Source organism: Cryptomeria japonica, chromosome 2, assembly GCF_030272615.1.
Source record: "Cryptomeria japonica chromosome 2, Sugi_1.0, whole genome shotgun sequence".
Lineage (NCBI taxonomy): Eukaryota > Viridiplantae > Streptophyta > Pinopsida > Cupressales > Cupressaceae > Cryptomeria > Cryptomeria japonica.
This window is the reverse complement of record NC_081406.1, coordinates 73,027,329-73,054,400: the sequence shown is the minus strand read 5'-3', so window position 1 is coordinate 73,054,400 and position 27,072 is coordinate 73,027,329.

Sequence of the window (27,072 nt, the reverse complement as noted above, 5' to 3'; positions counted from 1 at the left end):
AGAGAAAAAAATAGAAAAGAGTTTTGTCTATGATATTTGCAGGTTCTTGAAGGAGTTATGTATGGATTGTATTCTTATAGAGACAATAAAATTAATGAATAAATATATGATTCAAACCCATTTCTCTCCAGTGTATTGTTTAATCATGTTTTAAATGCATCTTATCAAGGATTTTATCATTCATTGCACTGTTGTGGTGTATGTAACCTTTTGTTCATGCTTTGGTCTGATAGGTCAATTAAATGCTTGAATGAAATTGTACAGTGATAGGGATCTTTATAGGGATTTTGATAAGTAGTTTTGGGTGGGGATTATGAATACGATATATTGTAAGACAATATTACCTCTAGTTATATGTTGTTAGATAAATTCTATCAAAAGTACAATCTAATGAAGTATGAATTCATGTATGCAATAGAATAAGGCACTGATCATAGTTAAGTGAATGCTTGGGTATTTATTTACTATTCGGAAACACCACCGATTTGCTATAAATTGTTGAATATTAGAATACTTTCATTTTATATGAATGTTATCATATATATTAATCATCTCATGCTCCAAGTGGGTTGAGGATCACTGAGGAATTTTCCATTCCTAATAATTCTCCCTTATTGTTGAGTCTTTATATGAGATTATCTGCTTTGTTTCATGCATGATTTGTGAGTATGGTGTAAAATCACAAATAAGCATGGGGATCACCCTCTTGGTTCTACAGAGCCTAAAGCGTAGAAGGATCTAGCATCCTTGTCATTCTTGGTCCAAGTGTGAAGAATACTAAATAGTTGGGAGTGGCTTTTCATAGATATTTTCAGGAGAAAACAACTTGGTCTCTGCCTTTGAGTCAGTGTAAACCCATTTTTGGGCACCAACAAAAAATGGTGACTCTGCTAGGGAATGAATGATAAAGAGTTTCTAGGTAAAGAGTTCTTGTTTTAAAATATGGTAGAAGTTTTCACAGCATTTCTATGATTTGACGGTTGAGCCTACGGTTCTGTATTTTTGGTTCTTGTTTTCCTATGAAAAGGGTGTTCTATATTTTTGTGGGAAAGATATTCCAGTTTATGAATAATTGTCATAGATTTCTTTCAAGAAGTATCAAGCAGTATATTATTTGATATCCCAACATAATTTGGGTAGTGACTCTGAGGTTTTTACGCTAATGCATATACCCTTGAATAATTCTAACAAATTTTTGAAGGACTCTGCTATTATGAGTAAAGCAAAGAACACCAAAGCTTACATGAAGTTGCACCCTGAAGAAAAATTGAAAGAGCTTTAGGGACCTCCGCAAAAACAAGGAATAACAAGAAATGCAGATACAAGCATTGCTCCCTCATCATGGAAGCCCAAGCATAAGAATGCAAGTCACAATTAAACTCTGTTCCTAAGGGTCATGCATCATCTTCCAAAAGTTCTGAATCAGATAGTTTAGGATTTTTCAATTCTTTATTTGATACACCTATACAAGAAGAAATGCAACCACAAAGGAAAGAATGCACTCAAGTTCAATATTTAGAGAAGGCAAGAGGTCAAAGTAGAAGTAGAAGTCATCAAAGTGAGAATGCTATTGGTGTAGCTACTCCTCCAGGTCTCATAATAATTTTTTCTCATAGTTATGAATCAGTATGAGAACAAAATGATGTGAATTTGATTGACCTAGTGACACTTCTGGATCTGAAATAACTTCACTAGATCTAGAAGAAGTTTTTGGAGATATATATATATATTGAGAAGAGAACTCCAAGAATAGATAGATCTCAGAAGTAAGAGAGAAAAGGAAAAGGAATCTAGGGTTATTAGAGTTGTGATAGAAAGAGATGGTCTGATTTGATAGTTAGCAATACTCAAAGCCTTAGCATAAGAAAATGATAAGCCTAGTGTTGAGGGCCATGTTCTAAGGGAGATTGTATATAAGAAATCTGAAAAATCTTATAAGGGAAAAAGATAAGAATAATATGGATAACTAGAAATTAGCTGATCTTAGCCAGCCAAATATTTAGATTCCTAGATTAGACCTGGATAAGGGAAAACAGATAGTGTCTTCCATTAAGATAGATGATAGGAAGTCTTTGACTATCTAAGATTTAAGCCTAAAATTATCCCAAATTGACATTGAGTTGGAAACAGCTAGAATAGAAAATGAAACTCTTGCAAAAGAGTTGAAGAGAGTTGAAATGGAAGCCTTAAATGCAGAGATGAAAAGGAAAATTGATTTCCCTAAGTTGTCAACTTTGAACAGTGCTTCATTCATTGTTGGTCCATCCAAAGCTCAGGCTATTTCTGGTACAATGCCAAATGTCATTATGAGTGTTCCATCTTAAAATGACCAAAATATTCAGAACACTGGGATTCCACTTATTGGACAAAAAAGTAAGGTAATTACTCAAAATAGTAGTCATCCCCAATGTCCTAAAGATTTTAACACAACTACGAGGATTAACATTAGAATAGAAGCTATTGCATCTACTACTACAACAAGTGTTGCAGGATGAGTTGCAGCAGGACAATTTCAAAGAAGACCTATCCATCTAGAGAGGTATAGGAAATTACATTTTGATGGTATCCCAGGATATCCCAATGTTATCCCAAATGACTTAAGGGATAAATTTAGTAAATTTGTAGGTAATAATGGTATAACTAGTGAAGACTATCTAAGAGCATTCACTGATAAGTTGAATGATTATGAGGTGGAGCATGAAGATGTGGTTATGAAGTTATTTGTACAATCTTTGATAGAAGATGCCAGGGATTGGTATATGGGATTGCCAACTGCAAGTATCAGTTCCTGGGAGGAATTTGAGAGATTTTTCAAAGAGAATTATGGTGACAAAACAAACCCCAATTTCATGTTAAACAAGTTCAATAACATCAAGAATTCATTGAATAAGGATGTGTATGATTTCAATATCAGATTTAAAAAAGCTATGCATAAGTTGTTTCAAGTGTTAAGGCTGGATGACAATGTTTGTCTAAGTACATATATGAATGCATTTGATGTGAAAATGGAATATATACTTAGAGACAAGGATCCTCAAACTCTAAGAGATGCATTTAGAATGGCTATAAATGTGGAAGGAAATAGAAGAGCTTTAGGTAAACTCAGAAGAAGAGAGAATCGTAGATTTTCTAAAAATGCCAAAGATAAAATTGAAAAGTCTTTAGGTACAAAACCTAAAGAAGAAGAAAGATGGTACAAGGTACTTAATACCTTGAAGGATTTAAAATTGACTATGGCAAAAAATGACAAGAGTTCTGTACCAGAAAATCCACAGTTCAATAAATTCAATAGGCCACTAAGAATGCAAGATTACCCTTACAATACAAACTGGAAAGATGGAAATCCTTTCCAGCAGCAAAAGGGTAAACACCTAGTGTATGATACTCCCTAGTGTGTTGATTGTCAATCACCTCATTCACGTGAATATTGTGTCGTAGCACAATTTATTTCTAATAAAGATGAGACACATGAAGAAGAGGAAGAAACCTTTGAAGGTGACAATGTTGATTATCTTATGATTTCTTCCTGTCTTGGAGAAGGATAATATTCTTCTAATATTGAGACTCAAGACTTTGATATAGATAATCAAAGACAAATAAATGAAACATATCATCAACAGGTTTTTTCTTATGAGGAATTATCTGTTGATGACCGAATGTGCTATGTTGAACAAGGTGAGTGTTTTGTGTCCTTAAGAACTATGGTAGCTCAAGTAAAAATCAATTACCAATTGAGAAATAGGGTTGTAGGTGAACACCAAGGCAAGCCTTCAGGTTTAGTTGTCAAAGAATTGAAAAATCAAGGAAAATAGATCAAGGAGGGTAAATCAGTTAAAGAAGCAATCAAAATTAAGGAGGTCAAGAGAAAGGAGTGTGCCAAAAAAGAAAAGGTTGTAAAACCTATTGAAAAAATTTCTCCAATTAAGATGAAAGCAAATACAGTTGAAGAGTCTACTTCGCTTGTTGGAGGAAACTCACAAAAGACATAGAATATTGAATGCAACATATCTAATAAATATGAAGAACAATCAGGTATGTCACTTGAATTACTAAATTACACACCTATGGATATGCTTCAGTTGCTTTCTTAGATTACAGTTAAGGTTCCTTTGCAAGAGATGTTAAGAATTGAAGAACATAGGGAGAAAGCCATGGCTTGGGTCAAAGGTGCTTCCCATTATGTTGAAATTGAGAATAAGAATATATCTCATAATATAAAGGAACAAGTGATTAGAAATGAAACAAAGGATAAACAATTAGAGGGAATGGTTTCCCAAACTCCTCAAATTTACCTTGAAGATACAGTAGGGGAGAACCCTGACAATGTAGATCCTTTCTTTCTAAGTGTTATTATCAATGGAGGAGTCTTGAAGAATTGTATGATCAACTTTGAGGCCTCAAATAATGTCATGCTAGTAAGGATAATGCAATCCATGGGTTTAAAGGTAGATACTCCTCACGGAAGAAGTGTTATGGATTCAAGAGAAGTGCCTATGATAGGAACTATAAAGGCACTACCCTATAAACTTGCTACTTTCCCTGAGAAAGAATTAATAATGAGTGTCCCGATGTGGATATTCCACCCCATTATGGGATTCTATTATCAAGAAAATGGAGTGTCTCTATGGGTGGAAGTTTTCAATGTGACCTATCTTATGCTACTTTTTGCATTGATGGTAAAAATGTAAAGGTCAAAAGAGAATCCAGGGTACCATATATGATGGTACATAGAGTACAATCTGATGAGAATAAGACTTGTTTTGTAGACATAGAGATAAATGTATTCAGGGTTGAAGACTCTCCACTGAAAAAAAAGGAACAACCTGCATTATTAGATGAAGAGGTAGAAAAGTCATAAGGACATGATGATTTATGGACCATGTATTTTGATGGAGCCAATTATAAGGAGGGCTTAGGAGTAGGTGTGTTGTTCATATCACCCTGAGGAGAAACTTTTAAGTTTTCTTTTACTTTGCCCTTTGCATGAACAAATAATGTAGCAGAATATGAAACGTTGTTGCTTGGTCTGAAATTATCTGAAAAACATGGGATAAAGAATCTCAAGGTGGTTGGAGACTCTGAGTTAGTCATATCCCAAATCAGATCTAAATATGCGTAAAAAATAAAAAGGTTGAAACAAATATAGAAATGTTGTATGAGACCAAATTAAGAACTTTGATGCATTTGGTATTGAATGGAAAGAGAGAAGTCATAAAAGAATGGCTGATCTCCTGAAAAATATAGCTTTAAGGCCAAAGGACATCACTTTTGTTGGAATCTCAAGGATTGAGATTCAGACAAGGCCTTCAATCCCTGATAAAATTGAAAACTGGCAGGTTTTTAAAGATGATGATGATATTTTAAGATTTTTACATTGTGTAGATGAATATGAAAATCGGGAGATGAATTTGAGTGCTTTTGTGTAGAGGATGATAAAGAAACAATCTTTGGGAAGGAAGTGATTCAATTAAAGACAAATAAAATTCCCAGAGGTTTGGTTGTTTTAGAAAGGGTGTTTGATAGTCAAGATAAAGCTAAGGTTGTTACTACTGCCCCACACCCTATAGATTTAGAAGAAGTTAACCATGGGATGAAAGAAGCTCCAAGGAAGGTATATGTTGGAAAGAAAATGTTACCTAGGGTCAGAAAAATGTTAATTGATTTATTGAGAAAATACAAGCATGTTTTTTCTTGGTCATATGATGATTTGAAGGCTTACAGGGAAGATCTATTTCAACATGAGATTCCTTTGAAAGAAAATGCCAAGCCTTTTAGGCAAAAATAGAGGTCTATTAACCCAATATTAGCACCTAAAATGCAAGAGGAGCTAGTCAAACTAAGAGACGCTCAGATTATAAGACCTATCAGACATTCATCATGCATGTCTAACTTGGTGTCTATCAGAAAAAAGAATGGAGATATCAAACTATGTGTTGATTTCATAAATATGAATATATCTTCATTAAAAGACAATTATCCATTGCCAAATATGGAAGAAATGTTACAAAGGGTAACAGGTTGTGAGCTTTTATCCATGATGGATGGATTTTTAGTTATAACTAAGTGATGGTTAGAGAATCAAAATAATACAAAACAACATTTACTACACCTTGGGGAACCTATGTTTATATAAGAATGCCTTTTGGTTTAACAAATGCAGGAGCAACATTTCAAAGAGCCATGGATGTTGCATTTTATGATATAATAAATGTATTCTTAGTGGTATATCAGGATGATTTAACAACTTAGTCCAAGAAGGAAAGTGATCATTGTGGTCACCTTGAATTTTGTTTTAACAAAGCAAGCTGAATCCAACAACAAAAGTTTGATGAAGATTATTAAACGAATCCTAGAAAAGAATAAAAAGGCTTGGGATTCAAAGCAGATATTAGTTGTTTGGGAAGACAAGGTAACACTCAAGAAAGCAATTAGGTGTGCACCTTTTGATTTGGTGTATGGTATGTGTGCAAGGTTACCCCAAAATAATCTGATGGAGATGTATAAATTTGTCAAAACTTATAATAATGATATAGATGATGATATGCAGTTGAGAATTGAGGCTCTAATGGAATTAGATGAAGATAGAAGAGAAGTAAGTACAAGAAATACAAAGTTATAGATGCAAGTTAAAAACCTGTATGACAAAAGAACAAGTACAAGGATTTTTCAGGTTAATGATTTGGTTTTGATGTGGAATGCCAGGATAGAAGATAAAGGAAAACATGGCAAGTTTGATGCCATTTGGCTGGGCCCATATTTGATTCAAAGCAGATGGGGAGAAGATTCTTATATTCTCTAGGATATACATGGTGATACTCTTGAATTGCATGTTCATGGACAATTCTTGAAGCTCTACTTTTCTTGAAAGTAGTTATTTTCCATGAGCATTAGTTAGATTTTGTATATATTAGTTTAGTTTCATTTCAGTTGAGGTTACCCTATCTAGGTAATTTTTGTTTTGGTCTCCTCTGCAATTGGTCTGCTTCACCCAAAGATCTTGGTTTCTCGTCACATTCCTATGAAATGAGTATCCCTAACTAGAACCACTGATAGGACCTAAAATTATGTCTTACAAGTAGATTTAAATGAATACAAGGCAGAGTATTACAAGATGAAGGAATTCATTAGAAAGAATTTCCTTCCAATACATTTAGCCAGAGCAGGAAGTACAACTTACCATATCGGCCCTAGTTCAGAAGATTTGTTTCCAATTGGTGCTTTCGCTCCCTATTTCCAGGCTACTTTCTTCTCTCTATGCCAAGTATTGGGTTTTAGTCCCATTATAGTAAGGCCACCTAATTTCATGTACATGGCTATGCAGATATAACATCCGAACTTTACAGTAGTTTTTGACTTTTCCCCTTATCTAGAGGAAAAGATTCATGAGGGGTTATTAAACATTAAGAATCAAGTTGTTGGTGTTAAGTTCTCCTGGTATTCTTTACTCATGTATATGTTCCTTTCAAGGAATGCAAATTATTTTGAGGGTACCATGAACCTTAGAAGGACAATAGATAATCAAGAGATTCCAGTATAGCTCTGGAGCACATAAATGTCATGGGATAGACAAGAGGTTAGCTATATAATATTTGATAACAACTTTGCCTCTAGGTTAAGACAAAGGTTGATAGTGAATCCACCAAGGATTCCTAAAGAATTGCATGATTTTGTGAGACCCAAGGAAAGGGTGCCTCTTGCTAGAATTGAACATAATTGGGGGGATTTTACCTCATACTCTATAAGTACTGTAACCAAAATCTATGGATTTTTTGGACAACCTCATGTACTGCCCTTCAATGTTCCTCTGAGAATGGGTTTTGCTGAGGTGATGTGGCAAATTGGATGTATTTAGGATAAATATTTAAAAGGAAAAGGAAAACAGACATTCTTCCCGGATTACACCATTATCCCTTACTTTGTGATTATAAAGGGAGGGCATGAGCAGTTTGACAAATTATTTGCTCCATATAATTTGGGGGTAAGTATAGCTAGAAACAGTGATCCTGAGGGTTTTTACAATACTTTTAGAAGGAGAATAAAAGGATCTTTGTAGCCCCATGTGCATAATTTTCCTAAGGACTTAATCAGGAATGAATTTGACCCCATGATGTAGGAATGGAGAAAACAAAAGTGGATAATTTTTAGAAAATTATGGGCTGCTATTCAGAAGATGGATCCAAAATATGATCCTTTAAATTAGTTTTCCCCATTCCATGCCAAGATGGAATTTTTTATGAATTTTTTTGATGAATTGACAAAGGTCTTAAGGAAGAAGCTAGCCATACTTGAAGAAGTTCATGGTCGACAACAATTAATCTCACAACCTCCTATATCCCAGAGAGCAAGTGGTGTGATAGTAGAGATGCCTATTCAGGAATCTCCTCACAAAAGAGTTAGAGAAGAATTAAGTGAGGAAGAAGATAGTAGCAATGATAGTGGGAGATTGATAAGGAGAAAGGGTAAGAAGATGATTAGTTCAGAGCCTTTCCCCAAGATACAAACTAAGACTCTTCAAGGAGTTAGGATCATTGATCTTGAAGATTCTGATAGAAGTCCCTTCCCATCAGTTGTATACTTTTCATGAGCAAGGCAAGATGAAGCTCAGGTGGAGGGAGATAGGTTTGTTGCAACAAGTGCATAAATGCAGATGGGCATTCCTGTATTGCCTCCTAATTTGGAGTTGGGTCATACTCCCTTGGATATTTGGGGTAAAGTATTCAAAGATGCAAGAAAGGAGGCATGTGATAATTTCCTTGAGGATGATGCATTTGTAAAAAGTGTGGTCTTTTTGCAATTATTATGGAAAACAAAGGTTGAGGAATACAAAGGAAGGATTGCTGAGAGGAAGGCCCAAAGGCCAAATAGATCAAACCAAGAAATCCAAGAGGAAGTAAAAAGTGAAATGAAGGAAGAGTTCAAGGAAATCACTGCTAATGAGGGTAGGAAAACTATAAGTCAAGCTAGAGTTTTGATATTACCAGGATGGGATATAGAAGATGTAGTGGCATTTGACGTGTTGGCTCCCAATTATGGGTTTTACGCTTATGCAACAACCAAGTTGATCTCTCCACTTCCTATGAGGTTGCCAGCCTCAATTATCAAAACATTTCAAGGACTTGGACCAACTTAACAAGGATATAAGATAATTCTCCACTTTAGGCTCTCCAGAACCAGGGAGGGTGATCCCTTAATGCATTTATAATCTTTGCACCACACTTGTAAATAACATTATAAAAACTAAATAATCTCACCAAAAGGCTCAACAACAATTTAAGGAGATGCTAAATGATGGCTAATCATCCATTGATCTAAAACTTAAAGTGGAGCAATGAGAATGAACAACTCTTCAAGTTTTTTGGAATTAATGGTTCTCATATAGGCTCAACAGAAAAGGAGAAAGCTCCTCAACTTCCTAGAGCTATCAGACATTTCAGCTCATAAATCCACATACATAAAATAAAAGATATTTTGATTCAAACAAAGCTTGTAGCAAGACCTAATGATTTTGACAACAACATTGACTGTAAGCACAATTGTTAGCTATGATTAGTGCCTCATTCCATTTGGCAACTTGAAACTCTGAAAAATATAAAATGACATATGACAAGATTTTATCAAGCGGCTATTAGGTCTAAGATAATACATGTAACTTAATATGGAATATAACTTAAAGTATAAGAAAGAGAAAAGAGAAGAGGCAATGTCACTTATATTGCTAGGGTCAACAGATATAAGGCCTTTTTTTACAACATTATGTTACAATAGCGCTACTCTATGTGAAAACAGAAGCGCTACTTAACACAAACACGTGAAAGTATGGACAAAAGCACTAAATAAGGATATTTATACAGCAATAAAAAAGTGCTAATTACAAAACAAATGCACTAACTAATGGACAATAGTGTTATAATATTAACAGATGTGCTAAGTTTTGGACAATAGCGCTATTGTAAAAACAAAAGCGCTAGAAGACCAAAAACAATAGCGCTAAAGCGCAAACAAAAGCATCGAAGCGCGACCTGTGTAACAAGTAAAACAGTCAAAAAGTTAGTTTTTGTAAAAAAAAATGTTGTTGGGTGTTGGATTCACGTCGGCTTCACCAAATCATGCTTTGCAAAATGGGAAAAAGATTAGACAAAGCCTATGGTCGTATAACACAAAAAAACACAAGAAACCGTTAATGTTAATCAACCAAAAACTAATCTAAGCAGGCATATCAAAAGAGACACTAAAAACATGATAAGATATTTAACTATAGAAGTAAATACAACAAGGCATCTCCAAATGCCTTTTAACATGCTCTTAGCTCCTTCTCCTTTGTTCCTCTCCTCTCCAAGTTCCAAATTAGTGTAGCTCTCCATAGCTTTTTGCACAATGGATGCTTATGGAGGTTCAAGATTGACAATGCTTATAACTTATGCTATGCAAGTGTGAATAATAGTTGACATGAGAGATTTATATAATTAACTAATTGATTTTAAACCAAAAGAGTGAATATGATGCTAAATGCTCTCTAGAAATACCTATAGATTAAATGCATACAAGTTTTCAGGATCTGGATTATGAAGAAATGGGCTCTATTTATAGGAAAAATGGAGCAATGGATGGTTGAGATTGAGTAATCTCAACAAGGGTCAAGATTGAATGATATTTAATCCATGTGAGGACTTTCAACCCAATCCTAGGATGACAAGTGTCAACATGAGATGGGTTGAGAGGAGATGGAAGAAGCATTAAATGCTTGACATGACCTAAGAGTTAACTTGGGAGTCAAGGTCAAGGTTGGGTTGAGTGAATAAATTCTTTATTCAAAGAATAAGCCTTTATCCAATGGATAAACTCTTGTGCAAGGGTTAAAGGGATAACCATGGTCAAATCAATAAATGCTTGAGGAGATACATGAGTCATATGAGGGTTGAGTTAGGGGTTAAGCATAAATGGTCATGTAAGAGCCGTAAGTGGTTTGGAAGACTTTAGAGGTTAAATTGTTGAACACACAAAGCATTAAATGCTTTTAAAAGACTTTGAAGTCTTTGAGAGGTGACTCCAAGTTGCTTAGGAATGTGACAATAATTAGGGGATGGATTATGCTAATTTAATAGGATTAGATAGGTTCTAGAAGAATTTAGGAAGGGCAAGTGGGAGATGTAGGAAAATGCAAGTGGGGGGGAATAAATGATTTATAATAAATGTTTTATTTAATTTATTTAAAAGAGGAAAGAGGATTAAATTGAATAAATAGTATTTATTCATTTAATTGAGTGTGAATTTGGTTGAATGAATTAATTAACATAAATTCAATAATTTATTTAATTAATAGGAGAATGTTTGAAGACAAATTAATTAAATATTAATATAATTAACTGATGGCTAGTAGATTTTTAATCAAATAAATAGCAAATATTCATTTAATTAAAATGGACAGATTTATGTGACTACATTTTCCCCTCTTTGAGATGGTGCGGTTTATCGCGTTGTTTCAAAGAAAGAAAAATAGGTGTGAAGAAATGCTCCATAAAATGTTACTTTAATGGGTTATATGCCCCCTCAAGAGACGAGCTGAATTTTTTTGAAAAATCAGGCAATCTCTCCAAAAAGAATGAGAAGTGGAGGGGAGGTAGAATAGAAGAAATTAGTAATAACGGGGAAAGAATGGGAGAAAATGGAGTGAAACGAAGAAATGGAAAGCCAGTGAGTACCCTTAGGTCATGCAGGAGATACAGTGAAAATATGGTGGTTGTGATTTCGAGTGATGCTATATAATTGATCAAAATTGGTTGAACAATCTAGTGCAATTGGTTTAATTGCCTCGGTTGAGTCAAAGCGTGACAGTTAATTTCAGTTGGTTGCTTGGATAGGATAAAGTTTGAGTAAGTGAATAAAAGTGACCCGATGTGACTTAGACAATTGATGTAATTTCCCAATGAAGTTAAGATATATGAAGCAAAATACTTGTTGAGACTTAGACAATTGATGTAATTGTCTTTTGGATTGTGTTTGATTGGTTGATCAATTGATAGTGTGTGCGTGTGATGGATGGTTGTGGTGAATCATAGCAACCTCATTGAGACTAGGTCATTATGATAAATGCATGTTGTAGTCTAGGTTTACTATAATCAATTACCTATTGAGACCTGAAGATGCTTGATCAGAGTATCTGTTGATAGTCTAGGTGTGTGTGAGTCGATGTGCCTGTGCAAAGAGAGTAACTTGCTTGGCTTATAGGATGGCTTAGGATAGGAAACATAATCCCTCCTATGAGAGAATGGATTGTGATGAACGTGGATTGATTGGGTTCATAGGAAATGATGAAGGGATTATGATGATGACCAAGATAGGGAGGGTGAGGGGGGCGATTCAATGTTAGATAGAAGATATGGAGGACCTAGGACTGAGTCCTATGGAAGAAGATGAGTAAAATAGAGTATACATTGTTATGACTATGTATGCATGATATGCAGCTATTATGAATGTATGGATGGGTGGAATGCAATGGAATGCAATATATACCGATGAGATAAAATGATGATCCATAATGCTTTTATTTTCATCATTGAGCATTTAAAAATGTTGTAAGAAAATACAAGCAACTTGACATAATGATGCAAGATGACTTGAGTATTCCTGACATGAATTTTGATATAGCAAGTTAATACAAGCAACTTGATATAATGGATCAAGTTGACCTGAGTATTGCTTGTAGAACAAACAAGGATTATCTCATTTCATGCATGACTTGGAATGTCCTCCTTGATCTTTTGTCAATCATATCCTGAGACAAGTTCATACCATAATCAGAGATAAACCATTATTGAGTTTGGAGGAGGTAGTAGGAACCAAGGATGGAGCACGGTACCTGTAAGAAAACAACATATATAAAGAATAAAGAATATGGACCCTCGATAATGGTTCATGCTCATATGGTCGAGGTATACGCTGTAGTCAGGAAGCCGTAGTGATCCATGACTGTATTTCACATAAGATCACGTAGCTTAGTGAACTTCCCACGTAGACACCATTAGGACATGCCCCAGTACTTCATTGGAATAATTCGCAGAAGATACACAAACAATGTTGTAGGAACCTGAATGAATAATCTACAAATCAACCAAGTACTTGATAGCTTAAAAAAAAATTTCTTGTCAAAGAAAAATGTCATTTTGTCTTTGTTTTGGTGAGGAAAGATTTATCCTTGTTAAGACGGTGCATTGATGTTGATTGTTTGGTTGATTGGATAAGTGGTCATCGTTTGGAGTATTTCACAATGTTTGCTTGGTATCTGCTTTGAAAAATGTATGTTTAGGGTGTGGCCATGTTTTTGGTTGATTTTTGATGTTTTCTAATGTTTTTGGATTTTTGTGAGATAGTTTTCCAATGTTTTTGGTATTTTTGTGAGACAGTTTTGAATGAAGAACCCAACGAATCACAAGTAATATAGAATCCACTTCCATCAATAGGTTAAGGGCATTGCCCCTAGTTTAGACATGACTATGAAAAAGCGAGATGCAAGATGCATGAAGTACTATCCTTGATTGCAAATCTATAACAAGCCATGGTTTTGGACTAATGGATGAGTGGATGAAATGAATGTGATCGCAACAAGTCTGAGAGACAATGGAGCCATAGCCTTTATGAGTGGCACCTATTTTCTAGGTTTTCACCATCACACTTACCCAAGGTGCCACCAGAGTGGTTGTTCACCATTTGGACGCATGATTTTTCTCTTAGTATTTTGATGTTTTTGTATTTTCTTTAGGTCATTTATCTGAATGTTTTTGGTGTTTTTCTGGTATGTATGGGAGCCTGATGCTCTGTGTAGCTTATGTATAAACCCATTTGAGGTGCATGTTGTTGATCGGATCTGCTAGTGGTTCTCCTTTTGAAGTAGCCAACTGATATACCCCGGACCCAAATATAGCAGTAATAATAGATGGACCCAGCCAATTTGATTCAAACTTTCCCTGATGTTCTCAGTTGGGTTGGTTACAAGGATTTTCTCAAAGAACAAGATCACCTACCTCAAATGTAAGAGGTCTAACCCGATGATTATAGCTTCTGCTCATGCACTACTGATAGGCCTTGAGGTGATTGTATGCAGCATGTCACTTCTCATAAAGTAGTTCTAAGTCCTAAAGACGTGATACTCTGTATGCTTCATCATCTATAAGATTATGCAAGGAAACCCATAGTGATGGTATCTCAACCTCAATAGGTAAAATAGTGTCTGTACCATAGACCAATGAGGAGGGAGTTGTAGGGGTTCAAATGCTATTTTGATACGCCCATAGTGCTGGATTTAATTGAACATGCCAATCATGACTGACATCATTGATTGTCTTCTTTAGGATTCTCAATATGTTCTTGTTTGATGCTTCAACCCGACCATTACCTTGTGGGTAATAGTTAGTGGAAAAGTGGTGTTGGATGTGAAATTTCTCATAGAGTTCACGGACATCCTAATTTTTGAAAGGATGACCATTCTCTGTGATGATGGACATGGGAACACCATACGGATAGATGATGTAATTAAGGATGAATGAGGCAATCTACTTGCCAGTGACTTGGGTAAGTGGAACAACTTTGATCCACTTTGTGAAGTATTTGGTGGTGGTAATAATGAATTTGTGGTCGTTGGATGAAGATGGATGGGTTTTACCCACAAGGTCAAGGCCCCATTGACAAAAAGGCCATGGTGTTGTGATTGGTTGCAATTCTTGTGCTGGTGCATGTATCAGGTCTCCATGAAGTTGGCATTTTTTGCACTTTCTGACAAAGTAGTAGGAGTCTTTTTCCATGGATGGCCAATAGTATCTCGTGTGCAAGAGTTTCTTGGCTAGTGACGGACTGCTTGCATGAGTTCCACAAATTTTGTCATATACCTCTTCCAAGGCCTTTGTTATCTCATCCTATTCTAGACATCAAAGGAGAGTACCATCAAGACTACAACAGTACAGGGTTTCAGCAATAATGGTATATCAAGCGGTTTGGCGAATGAAGGTTTTACGTTGGTTATTCGATTGGTTAGGAGGAAGTGTGTGATCGCAGAGGTAGGTGTAGAACTCACCATACCATGGGGATTCAGAACTAACAAGGTGACATATCATCTCGGATTTGGGGATATCATAAGCGGGAATCCAAAGCTGTTCGACCAAGAACTCATAGCATGTTGAATTCTATGGAAGATCTAGGAGAGATACAATGGTAGCCATAATGTTAGCAACTTGATTCTGATCTCTGGGTATCTGTTCAAAGGTGATAGTAGTGAATGATGCCTTTAATTTATCCACCATTTGTTTGTATGGCATGAGTTTGTCATCCTTGGTTTGATATTATTTTTTGCTTGCCGAATGACTAGTTGGGAGTCGCCATATACTTGTAGTTCTTGTAACTTCCATTGTATGACTAGCCTAAGTCCTATGATCAAGGCCTCATACTCTGCTATGTTGTTTGTGCATGGAAATGTGAGCCTGTAAGACTTCAGGATGCTGTCACCTTGAGGTGTAATAAATAGAATGCCTGCCCCCGAGCCATGCCTAGTGTATGAACCATCAAAGTATAGTTTCCATGATTGTGTTGTTGTGATCATGAATATCTCTTCATCTAGAAAATTGGAAATGAGAGGATGATCACCTATGAGGGGTGCATTGGCCAACTAATCTACAATAACTTGACCCTTGATAGCCTTTCAGTCCACATACTCAATGTCAAATTCACTTAGAATCATCACCCATTTGGCCAAGCGGCTTGTCAATGCTTCTTTGCTAAGTAAGTATTTGAGTGGATCGATCTTTGCAATGAGTTGTACTTTATGTGTCAACAGATAGTGCCTCAGTTTAGTGGCTGCCAAGATTACTGCTAGGCAAGATTGTTCAATAGGTGTGTGATTGAGTTCATAGCCAACCAGTGTATGAGAGATGTAGTATACAACACATTCTTTCCCTTCTACATTATGTTGTGCCAGTAGTACACCCAATGTTGTACTTGATGCTGAAATATAGAGTAATAAAGGCCTATTTGGATCTAGTGGGATTAGTAATGGCGTATTCAAGAGATAATCTTTAAGCATCTGGAATGCTTGTTGGCATCTAGTATCCCACTAAAAGAAGATGTTCTTGTGTAATAAGTATGTAAATAGGTGACACTTATCTGTGATTTTTGCAATGAATCTTCGGATGGATTGAAGTTACCCTTGTAGCATCCTTAGTTGGCTGATGTTATTTGGTGGTGGCATGTCCATGATTGCTTTGACCTTTGCTGGGTCAACCTCAATGCCTTTACTTGAGACAATGTATCCTAGAAGCTTCCTTGAGGTTACTCCAAAGACACATTTCTTTGGGTTGAGTCAAACATGATATTGTTCTAGTCTATCAAAGATTTTCTCTAATATGTCTAGATGACTTTCTCTTGTTAGTGATTTTGCTAATAAGTCATCAACATAATCTTCCATTATGGTATGCCTCATGTCATGAAAAATGGTGGTCATTTCTCTTTGATAGGTTTCTTCTGCGTTCTTTATACCAAAAGGCATTACATTCTAGCAGTATGTTCCCCATGGACATGTGAAGGTCATATTATGTTGATCCTCTGGTGAGATCTTTATCTGATTGTATCCTGAAAATCCATCCATGAGTGAAAGCATGGCATGTCTTGCTGTTAGGTCCACTATTATGTCGATGTTTGGTAGGGGGAAGTCATCTTTAGGACATGCTTTGTTCAGATCTCTGAAGTCAGTATAGATATGGATGCCCCCATTTGGTTTGCTAATAGGTACAATATTGGATATGTAATCTGCATAATCAATTGGTCAAATGAAACCAACATCTAGGAGTTTCTTAATTTCTACTTTGACTAGTACGCCAATCTGAGGATGCATCTTGTAAAGATTTTGCTTGATAGGTTTGGTTCCTTTTTCTATGATGAGGTGATGCATGACTAAATCTGGATCAAGACCAGGCATGTCTACATATGACCATGCAAAGTTAATCTAGCACTTTTGGAAGAATTCAACAAACTTGGGTTGTTCCTCTAAAGTTAAAAAAGATGCCAGATGTATGTGGTGAGGAGTTTTAGGAGTCCCCATATTGTATTCTTTGGTTTCTTTAATGAGAATCTTTGATTGTTCTTGCTATGTATGAGAGGGGAGGATGTAAAACCTTTCATCCTCTAGCACCTCAGAGAGGTTTTCACCATTGGATACACTCTTTCATTTTACTTTTGTGGGATCAAAAAGTTCCATGGTGTGGTTTTCACTGGAAGATCCATGTTTTATTGTTATATTTTTGCAGTTGAAAGGTTTGGCATCCACCTCAAAGTATGTTGTGCTATTAAGTTCAATGGAAAATCCAACTTTGTGATCCCTGCTTGGTATGTTATCTCGTAGTTCCAAAAATTCAATGATCACCTCATTGTTTTGGAAAAGGTCAAGACAGGGGGGATTAGGTTGGTTCCATTCGATGAGTTCAGGATGGATAATGGGAATTACCTCATCAATTAGGTTAAGTTTACTAGATGTATCAGTGAGGGTTAAGATGTTATGGTAAAGGTCATTTATGGTACTCTCCTTGTCAGAATCAGGTGTAGGATGTGACGTAGGGTCTGTGGAAGAAGTTTCCAGCTCAGGAACCCAAGAGGTATTTATCTGTGCTTCTCCATAAATAGGGATGTCTTTGCGGGGTGGAGGTAGTGATGTGTCTTCCTCATTTGAAGTATTAAGGTATATGGAATCAAATTCCCACTCATGTGAGTTAGTTTCTGAGTCACTTTCCAATATCCGATTACTATACCATACGGGGATATCCTTTGAGTTAAACATTGCAGGTGTGATCGATTGATGTACCTTTGGAGGTGAAATCATTGGTGCTAAAGGAAGGATTATGGAGATCAACAAATCCGATATGGGGAGTATCGGTAGTGTTGATTCTGCTACTTCTACTGGAATTACCGATGGTGCTAATACTACTAGGGGTTCTGATATAATTGCTACTGCTAATGGTGCTATTGATGTTTTTGTTGTTGTTGATGGGATCAGTGGTTTGATTGGTGGGATGATTGGTGTTGTGGATGGTTTTGTTGGGATTTTTATCCTCAATGGGCCAGTTGCCATAGTGTTTGATGTTGCTTTTATAATCAAAGGTGACCTCTTTATAATTGGCTGATATAGAGGTTGGTTGGGTTTTCCTTTGAACCTGAGCTTAGGAAAGATCTCCTTTTGAAAGCCTAAGCCTATATTATCCTTGGGCTTTAATTTCGGCTGTAGCGGTTCATGTCTTCCTTGCTTGCAAGGTCCCAATGCACTTTGACCATCATAACCCATTCTTTGCATAATGAAAAGGCCTTTACCATATTGATCTGTGGGAAGCTTAGCTTGTGGAATATTGGTGGTGATGGGATCTTTATAGATCCATTCTACTAAGTCCTCATCTTTGGTCTCTTCTTCTTGACTGTTTCCAAGGATGAATGGCGTCAAAGTACATGTTGGTTTGTCCAGTGGCATTTGAAGTAACTGTTGAGGTTTACCATGTGTTCTAGGAGAAGTGGGCATTTGTCCAACACAAAAGAGTTGGTTGAGATTGTATTCCCTAGGACCTTCCTCTGCTATTTTCATCTTGAGCTTCTCTTGCTTGGGTATAGTGGTATTTGAACTGGAAAGAGAGGCTAGACTTATGTATGATGTGGAGGAGATGGCTTCTCTATTATTGGGAATGGTAATCTCTAGTTGTTGACTGATATTATGACAATATGCAAAGGGGTTTGCATCACCCAGGATTGTAATTTCTACACCATTATGCGAAAACTTGATACACTGATGGTAGGTGGATGGAATGGCTTGCATGGCGTGTATCCAAGGTCTTCCTAACAATAAATTGTATGGTAGAAAAAGGTATAGAACTTGATAGATGATGTGTTTCACCACTGGGCCCACTTGGATTGGTAGCACAACTACTCCTTTGGATGAACGCTCTGCATCATCATAGGCTTTGATTGTTATCTTCTTGTGGGGATCCACTAATTCAATTGCATATCCCAAAGTTGTGACTAATTGTAGTGTACAGCTATTCAGGCCTGCTCCATTATCGATCAAGACTCGCTTGATCCTATGTTGGTTGATAAACCCTTCAATGTGGAGTGAGGCGTTATGAGGTTTTTGGAAATATGTGTTGTCACTTTCAAAGAAAGTGAGACAAGGTGATGACCTTAGACTTCCAACCATGGCTTGGAACTGATCTGTATTTAGATATGCAGGGACTGACGCCTCTTAGAGAGCTTTATCCAAGATTGTTTTATGGGATGGAGATAGGTGCAATAGCTCTAAGATAGATATTAGTGCGGGCATTTTGTCTAATTGGTCCACAAGGTTATACTGCTTTGGGATAGATGGGGTGCCTTGTGGAGCTGCTTTTATGGTAATCTTGTTGAAATGTGTAACAACATTGCAAGTGGAGCTGGGATTTTTGATGGTAATAGTTTCAATCTGTTCACTGGCGTCATATAGGTGATTCACAGTGTAATTATATGCGGCTTGTGTATAATTGGTGGTATTTGTGTTTCTCCCTGAAGTGGAAGGACCCCTTTGATCTTGTGATGGAAGTGGATTTTTAAACATGAGATGATCATTGTTTGTTGTCTTTGGGTCATGTCCTTCGATTTCAATTTTTCCTCGGTCAATAAGATCCTAAATAAGATCTTTAAATCTATGACAATTGCTTGTCTTATTTCCTTTCCCTTGATGGAAATCACAATGTTTAGTATCCCTCCACCATGAAGGTTTGACTTGAGGTTCATAATTTGATGTTTTGGATAAGGTTACCAGATTTTGAGAAACCAGCTGACGTAACATTGTTTTGATGGGTTCCCCTAAGGGAGTGTATGTTCGCTTTGGTTTTAAATTTTGCTGATGCTATCTAGGTTCATCTTAAGATGTGGTGCAGCTTTGATTTGAAGGAGCAACTGTGTTATTCTTGGGTGGGGGTTTCTATCCTACATATCGAACCATAGGTTGTGTACTTTTGATAGTTCTTGCATCGACAACCCCGTCATTGATGATGTTTTTGTTTTTGTTCCAGAAGTTAGGCTTGTCACTATTGAAGCATGGATGAGGGCCATCCTTTGGTTCATTGTAGATTTTGATAAGTCCTTTCTTGATGAGAGCCCGCTCACATTTCAAGCCTTTTGTGATCATGTCATTGAAAGAATCTGTGTCTTTCATGTCTAAGTGAAATTCCATTTCTTTGTTTAAGTTGGAAATAAATATTTCCACTAGTTCTTGTTCAGGTAACTGAAGAGAATGTCTGCTAAACATTTAACACCATCATTGCAGAAAGACTGAAAATAGTTCAGCTCATTTTTGTTTAGTGTTACATAGATCAACCATGGTGATATCACGTTCAATGTTGTGTGAGTAATGTGCCAAGAATTTTTGGATGAGTTCTTCAAATGTCCTAATGCCACCTGGTAATTGGGAAAACCATGATGTGGTTGTTCCTCCGAATCTTTGGGGAAAAAGTCGCATTAGGTAAGTATCCTCGTATGCCACTTCAAGGCAAGCTGAATGGAATTCTCTAACATGATCACGAGGATCTCCTTTTCCTCTATACTTTTCAAACTTGGGTGTTTCAAACCCTCACAAAAAAGGTGGCATATGAAGATTCCTATCAAAGGGATAGGGACAAATGTCATTGAGTGAAAATTGATTGGTTTTTACACCACTATGAAGTTGTTGGGCGAGATTCTCAACTTGTTGTCGCAACATTTCTATGTCATTTAGAGGAGGAGGAGGTGGGGATTACCTTGATGAAAGTTGTATCTGATGTGTTCTCGACCTCTTTCATCCTCATTATGACTTTGGCGTTCTGATGCTTGTATTAGTTGCACAACATCAAAGTCAGAGGTTAGTTTAGCCCCCTCTTGAGCAAGTCTTAAAAAGTGAGCATCAACATTGCTCCTGAGTATTTCATCAAAAAGTCTATTAAAGAGAGGATTGTGTTGTCCCCTTTCTATTGCCACAAGAGTAGGAGTACTTGGGTTGTCATCATTTACATTTCCTCCAAGGGCTTCTTCGAACTCATTAATATTTTCCTCCTCTTCCTCTTCAATTTATTGTTGTTTAGATCTTGATCTGGTATGAGCCATTTTGTTTATAAGCTTTTGTTGAAGTTTGATGAAAATGATGATGAGATGGTGATGAAATGAAAGAATAATGTTTGGTGAAATGTTTTTCATACGGATCTCTAGCACTAAAGGTAGATGTTACCAAAGTTTCTTTCTTGAATTGCTTGTTGTGTTAGATTGACAAAGTTTGATGTGATAAGGTTTAGAGAGATCTGAGATGTGTGACAGACTCAACTACCTAGTAATGAGAGGATTCACTCATAGACTAGTTTTAACCTACGTAGAAATGCCTCTTAGGATGAGTTTATCCTAGATGTAGAGACACTCTAAAAAGTGATGTGTTTGTGTTTGATTCAAGCAATATTTTGAAAATAGAACTTAGGACAAAAACCTCTTGATGTGTTGAGAGTTGGAATGGATTGATAATATTTAAATATGATAATGGATGAGATGTTTCAACTTCAATAGAAACTTTGTCTTACAAAAGGAACAAACTCTTCCTCTTCTTGTTCAGGGGTTGGTGGTCCTGCCCTAGCTGAGTTATATGTGATACAAATATCTAGAAAGAAGGTAGTATTGATTTTGCCTCCTTTGTTCTTGTGATAACTCACAGCTTGATATTGTATAAAATCTCCGCAATTCAGTGACTCTTGATCAAATTCGTTTGATTTCCCTTGAAGATATAGACACATGCAATGTAGGAAGGTTCTATGAGAGACAAAGATTTTTTCTATTAAGATAGAAGAATTTCCTCTTTTTGATAAGAGCCTTTGAGCTCAATGGTCTTTTCTTCAAGTTGATGTGTTGATGAAGATTCTTCTTTCTCAAGATGTGAAGAATGGTCATATAGTTTGATACTTTTTGTTGTTTGCTTTTTGTTTTTGATCTTTTGTGTTTGAAAATGTTTGTGTTGGATGAATACTTGTGTTGGATTTGGATTTTATGATGTTTCTTTGACAAGAAAACAAAGCAAGCACACAAACACAAGAATGTTGCCTTAAAAGGCACAAGTAAGTATGGGTCTAGATCAACCCAATCTTTTGAACTTTTTATGACCCTTTCCTTCAAATGTATTTTAGGTGTTTTTCCAAAGCCTGAAGTTGGCTCAATTTGCACTGGTCTTGACTCAAAAATGAAAACACTTCAAACACTTTTTTATCCCTAAGGTCAAATGGCCAGTTGCAATAATTTCAGCCCACATCTTGATATTTCTTCAACTTTGGTACTACATACCTTATGAATCTCATTGTGGTAGGTAAGGACGTGATATACTAAGTCTTGAGCAAGCATAACAAATAGATGATCCCTATGATGGGGGAATCACCACTTTCATCAAGCCACAAGTGACTTTTCAAAAATCTATGTTTCTACTCAAGGAAATATGTATGGTGAGTATCTTGGGAGGAAAACTATCTATGCTCTTGCACTGAATTTATCACAAATATCCTCAGTCAATAGAATGGGTGGGCTACTACTTAAAGGTGTTTAGTAATTTTTTATGTTTCCAAAAATAAGTTCATTCTACAGTGACTCACTTAAGAGCCTTGTAACTTGTGGTGGGGCCCATTTGTCCTTTCGGAAAGTTACACTATAGGAACATCTATACCCAAGGCTACAACTTTCACTCACACCTGATTTAGCGGCTCGAAGGATTTACTGTGCGAGGTCGTTCCCAAGAGTGATGTGTCTCTTGGCAGGCCTCTCTTAAAAAGATAAAATTTGAGTGTTACTAACACTTTTCTCTTGCACCTAGGACCATGATAGCCAAGGGAGAGGATAGTGTGTGTTAGAAGTAGGACCACTCGACAAACTCTTTTTTGCACAAGTGTGCCAAGCACAAAATACACTTGTTCTTTTTAACTTATCATTGCAATGATGTTCTATCTATTTGGAGATGTTGCTCCAACAATCATGATGTTCTTTTTAACTTCAAAGGCAATATGTTTGAGTAAACTAGAATTTAAAATCTTGGCCAACTCAATGAAAAACATGTTTGCATGAAGTAAAATCATTTTTCAAAATGAGACAAATTGATTGTTCTTTTTATTTTCCCAAAAATGGAAGTGTGGATTGGGATTTTTAAGTTTGGATTGATAAAAGGAAATCAAATTTGTGTTGTTGATTTTTAAGCACCAAAAGGAAAATGAATCCTAATCTTGCAATGAAAGAAAATTTGAAGTTGTTCTTTTTACCTTGCAATAAAGAAAGATAAATTTTTCATTTAAGCACCAAAAACAAGTTTGAGGTTCATTTTATGCACTCCAAAATAAAATGTGAGGTTTATTTTAACTTGTAAAAAAAGGTAGAGTGGATTCTTTTTAACCAACTTTTGTTGAAAGAAAGTAAAAAAAGAAACTTAAAGCCTCTAAACTAACTCCTTCCCCTGCACAAAAAAGACTAGAACCTGCACACAGTCAGTCATCAAATGATAGTGTGGGCTTACACAAGCCTAAATTTTGATCTTGGTTACAAATTTTACAATCCTAGTCCTTGAATGCCCTAAAATTTGACTGAGTCTGAAATTTGGAGGATCTTCCAAAAACTAGATTTTGCTTTACAACTCCTAAAGGTCTGAAACCCCTCTCAAACATCCTGACAATATATATGGAATATAACTTAAAGTATAAGAAAGAGAAAAGAGAAGAGGAAATGTCACTTATACTACCAGGGTCAACAGATACAAGGCCTTTTTTTACAATGTTTTGTTACAATAGTGCTACTCTGTGTGAAAACAAAAGTGCTACTTAACACAAATGCATGAAAGTATGGACAAAAGCGCTAAGTAAAGATATTTATACAGCAATACAAAAGTGCTAATTACAAAATAAAACGTGCTAACTAATGGACAATAGCACTATAATATTAACAAACATGCTAAGTTTTGGAAAATAGCGCTATTGTAAAAAAAAAAAGCACTAGAAGACCAAAAACAATACCGCTAAAGCGTGAACAAAAGCGTCGAAGCACGACCTGTGTAACAAGTAAAACAGTAAAAAAAGTTAGTTTTTGTAACAAAAAAATGTTGTTGGGTGTTAGATTCATGTTGGGTTCACCAAATGATGCTTTGCAAAATGGGGCAAAGATTAGACAAAGCCTATGGTCGTATAACACACAAAAACACAAGAAACCGTTAATGTTAATCAACCAAAAACTAATCTAAGCAGGAATATCAAAAGAGACACTAAAAACATGATAAGATATTTAACTATGGAAGTAAATAAAGCAAGGCATCTCCAAATGCCTTTTAGCATGCTCTTAGCTCCTTCTCCTTTGTTCCTCTCCTCTCCAAGTTCCAAATTAGTCTAGCTCTCAGTAGCTTTTTGCACTATGGATTCTTATGGAGGTTCAAGATTGACAGTGCTTGTAACTTATGCTATGCAAGTGTGAATAATAGTTAAAATGAGAGATTTATCTAATTAACTAATTGATTTTAAACCAAAAGAGTGAATATGATGCTAAATGCTCTCTAAAAATGCCTATAGATTAAATGCATACAAGTTTTCGGGATCTGGCTTATGAAGAAATGGGCTCTATTTATAGGGAAAATGGAGTAAAGGATGGTTGAGATTGAGTAATGTCAACAAGGGTTAGGATTGAATGATATTCAATCCATGTGAGGACTTTCAACCCAATCCTAGGATGACAAGTGTCAACATGAGATGGGTTGAGAGGAGAGGGAAGAAGCATTAAATGCTTGACATGACCTAAGAGTTAACTTGGGAGTCAAGGTCAAGGTTGGGTTGAGTGAATAAATTCTTTATTCAAAGAATAAAGCCTTTATCCAATGGATAAACTCTTGTGCAAGGGTTAAAGGGATAACTATGGTCAAAGCAATAAATGTTTGAGGAGACACATGAGTCATATGATGGTTGAGTTAGGGGTTAACCATAAATGGTCATGTAAGAGCCATAAGTAGTTTGGAAGACTTTAGAGGTTAAATTGTTGAACACACAAAGCATTAAATGCTTTTCAAAGACTTTGAAGTCTTTGAGAAGTGACTCCAAGTTGCTTAGGAATGTGACAATAATTAGGGGATGGATTAGGCTAATTGATTTAGATTAGATAGGTTCTAGAAGAATTTAGGAAGAGCAAGTGGGAGATGTAGGAAAATGCAAGTGGAGGGGAATAAATGATTTAAATAAATATTTTATTTAATTTATTTAAAAGAGGAAAGAGGATTAAATTGAATAAATAGTATTTATTCATTTAATTGAGTGTGAATTTGGTTGAATGAATTAATTAACATAAATTGAATAATTTATTTAATTAATATGAAAATGTTTGAAGATGAATTAATTAAATATTAATTTAATTAACTGATGGCTACTGTATTTTTAATCAAATAAATAGCAAATATTCATTTAATTATAATGGATAGATTTATGTGACTACAATACCTTATCCTTGAAAAGTAATTTTGTAACTGCATTTCACTTTTACCCATCCCTTTTCAAATCATATCATGTTAAATGCTTTACTTTATTTTTTCCTTTGTTCAAAGATCATTTTCACCTCTAAGTGAAAATGCTTTACCACACAATCCATATACTAACCTTTTACTCATTATTGAAACATTTTCACTTTCATTTGTACAATCCCCTTTGACAGAAAATTTTACCCATACTAGTAAAATCATTAACCCTTCTTGCTATAACGGTTCATCTTTCATCAAATATTACCACTCATCCATTACTTTGGCTTATGAAAATAAGGCCTCTTGCCAGCAATTTTCCAACTAAAAATACATTTCCTGTGAAAACACCCTTACTAGAAGAATAATTATCTACAACACCATTTACCTTCATCCATTTACCATTTTTACCATGTTACTGGCACATTGTCTTTACCATTAAAAAATATTTATTGTAATGCCTCTATGTACACTTTCACTAGTGAGTGAAAATATTTATTCTATTTCCAACTTAGCCAAAATAATTCACTCACTTATACTGGTAACTTAAAATATCTCTTCCACTTTAAAATTTATGCAGATACTTCACAAGCCTTTTATTTCTTATCCATTTTTTTGCATATGTGAAAATTTTGCTCTCTGTGGGTAAAACATATTTACCTTGTTACTCTCATTATCACCACTAGTAAAACTGTTCACCAATAATTTCTTATAAAACATATATCCGCTGGTGAAATAAAATTTAGAATTTAAATATTTTCATCCTGCATATGAACTATGAACAAAAATGTTATTGTTCCAAAGCATGCAGTTGACTTAGAATTTCGAAAGCTTCCTTGTAATTTTCAATTTGTATATTTTCCTGAAATGGCATCTCTCTGATGCATCTGTTTTAAAAAATTCATAAGCCCAATTTGTGATTCTCTCACAAATATCACTAACCCCATCAAAACTTACAAACTGTTGCAAGCGTGGAAGAACAATGTCAAAGGGCATGGGGTCTATATTTATCTCTGTTGGTTGCACCTACTGAAATTTCTAAAGCCATATTAACAAATATACATCGTGCTTATCCTGGAATCATGGCGGTTGTGAGATTATGGAAAACCCTACATTCTATCTTGCCAAATATTTTAGGGCAAAGCAAATCCCCTTCATCACAATGGTGTGATGGTTAATGGCCTCACATCTTCTGGTAGCACGATCAAGAGATGGCAAGGATTGTAGTACCCCTCCTCGATCAACCTCTTTTGTATGTTTTGAGTTACTTCAGTGACTATTCTATGGAACATTATTGTATTTTGATTCCGATATTATGCAATGTTATTTCATAATTTATCTAGATTTATGGTGTATAATTTTATGCAGTATTCCAGTGCTTATGAGTAATGTTATTTTTTATGGATCATTATCATGGACTGACACTTTTTCCTTTTATTGAGATGCATTATTTATATGTTGCATGTTTGCAAGTGTATTGGGATGTGAGGGGATGATTTTCCTTTACTCACTCTGGTGAGACAGGGAACATCACAATTATCCTTCATCAGTGT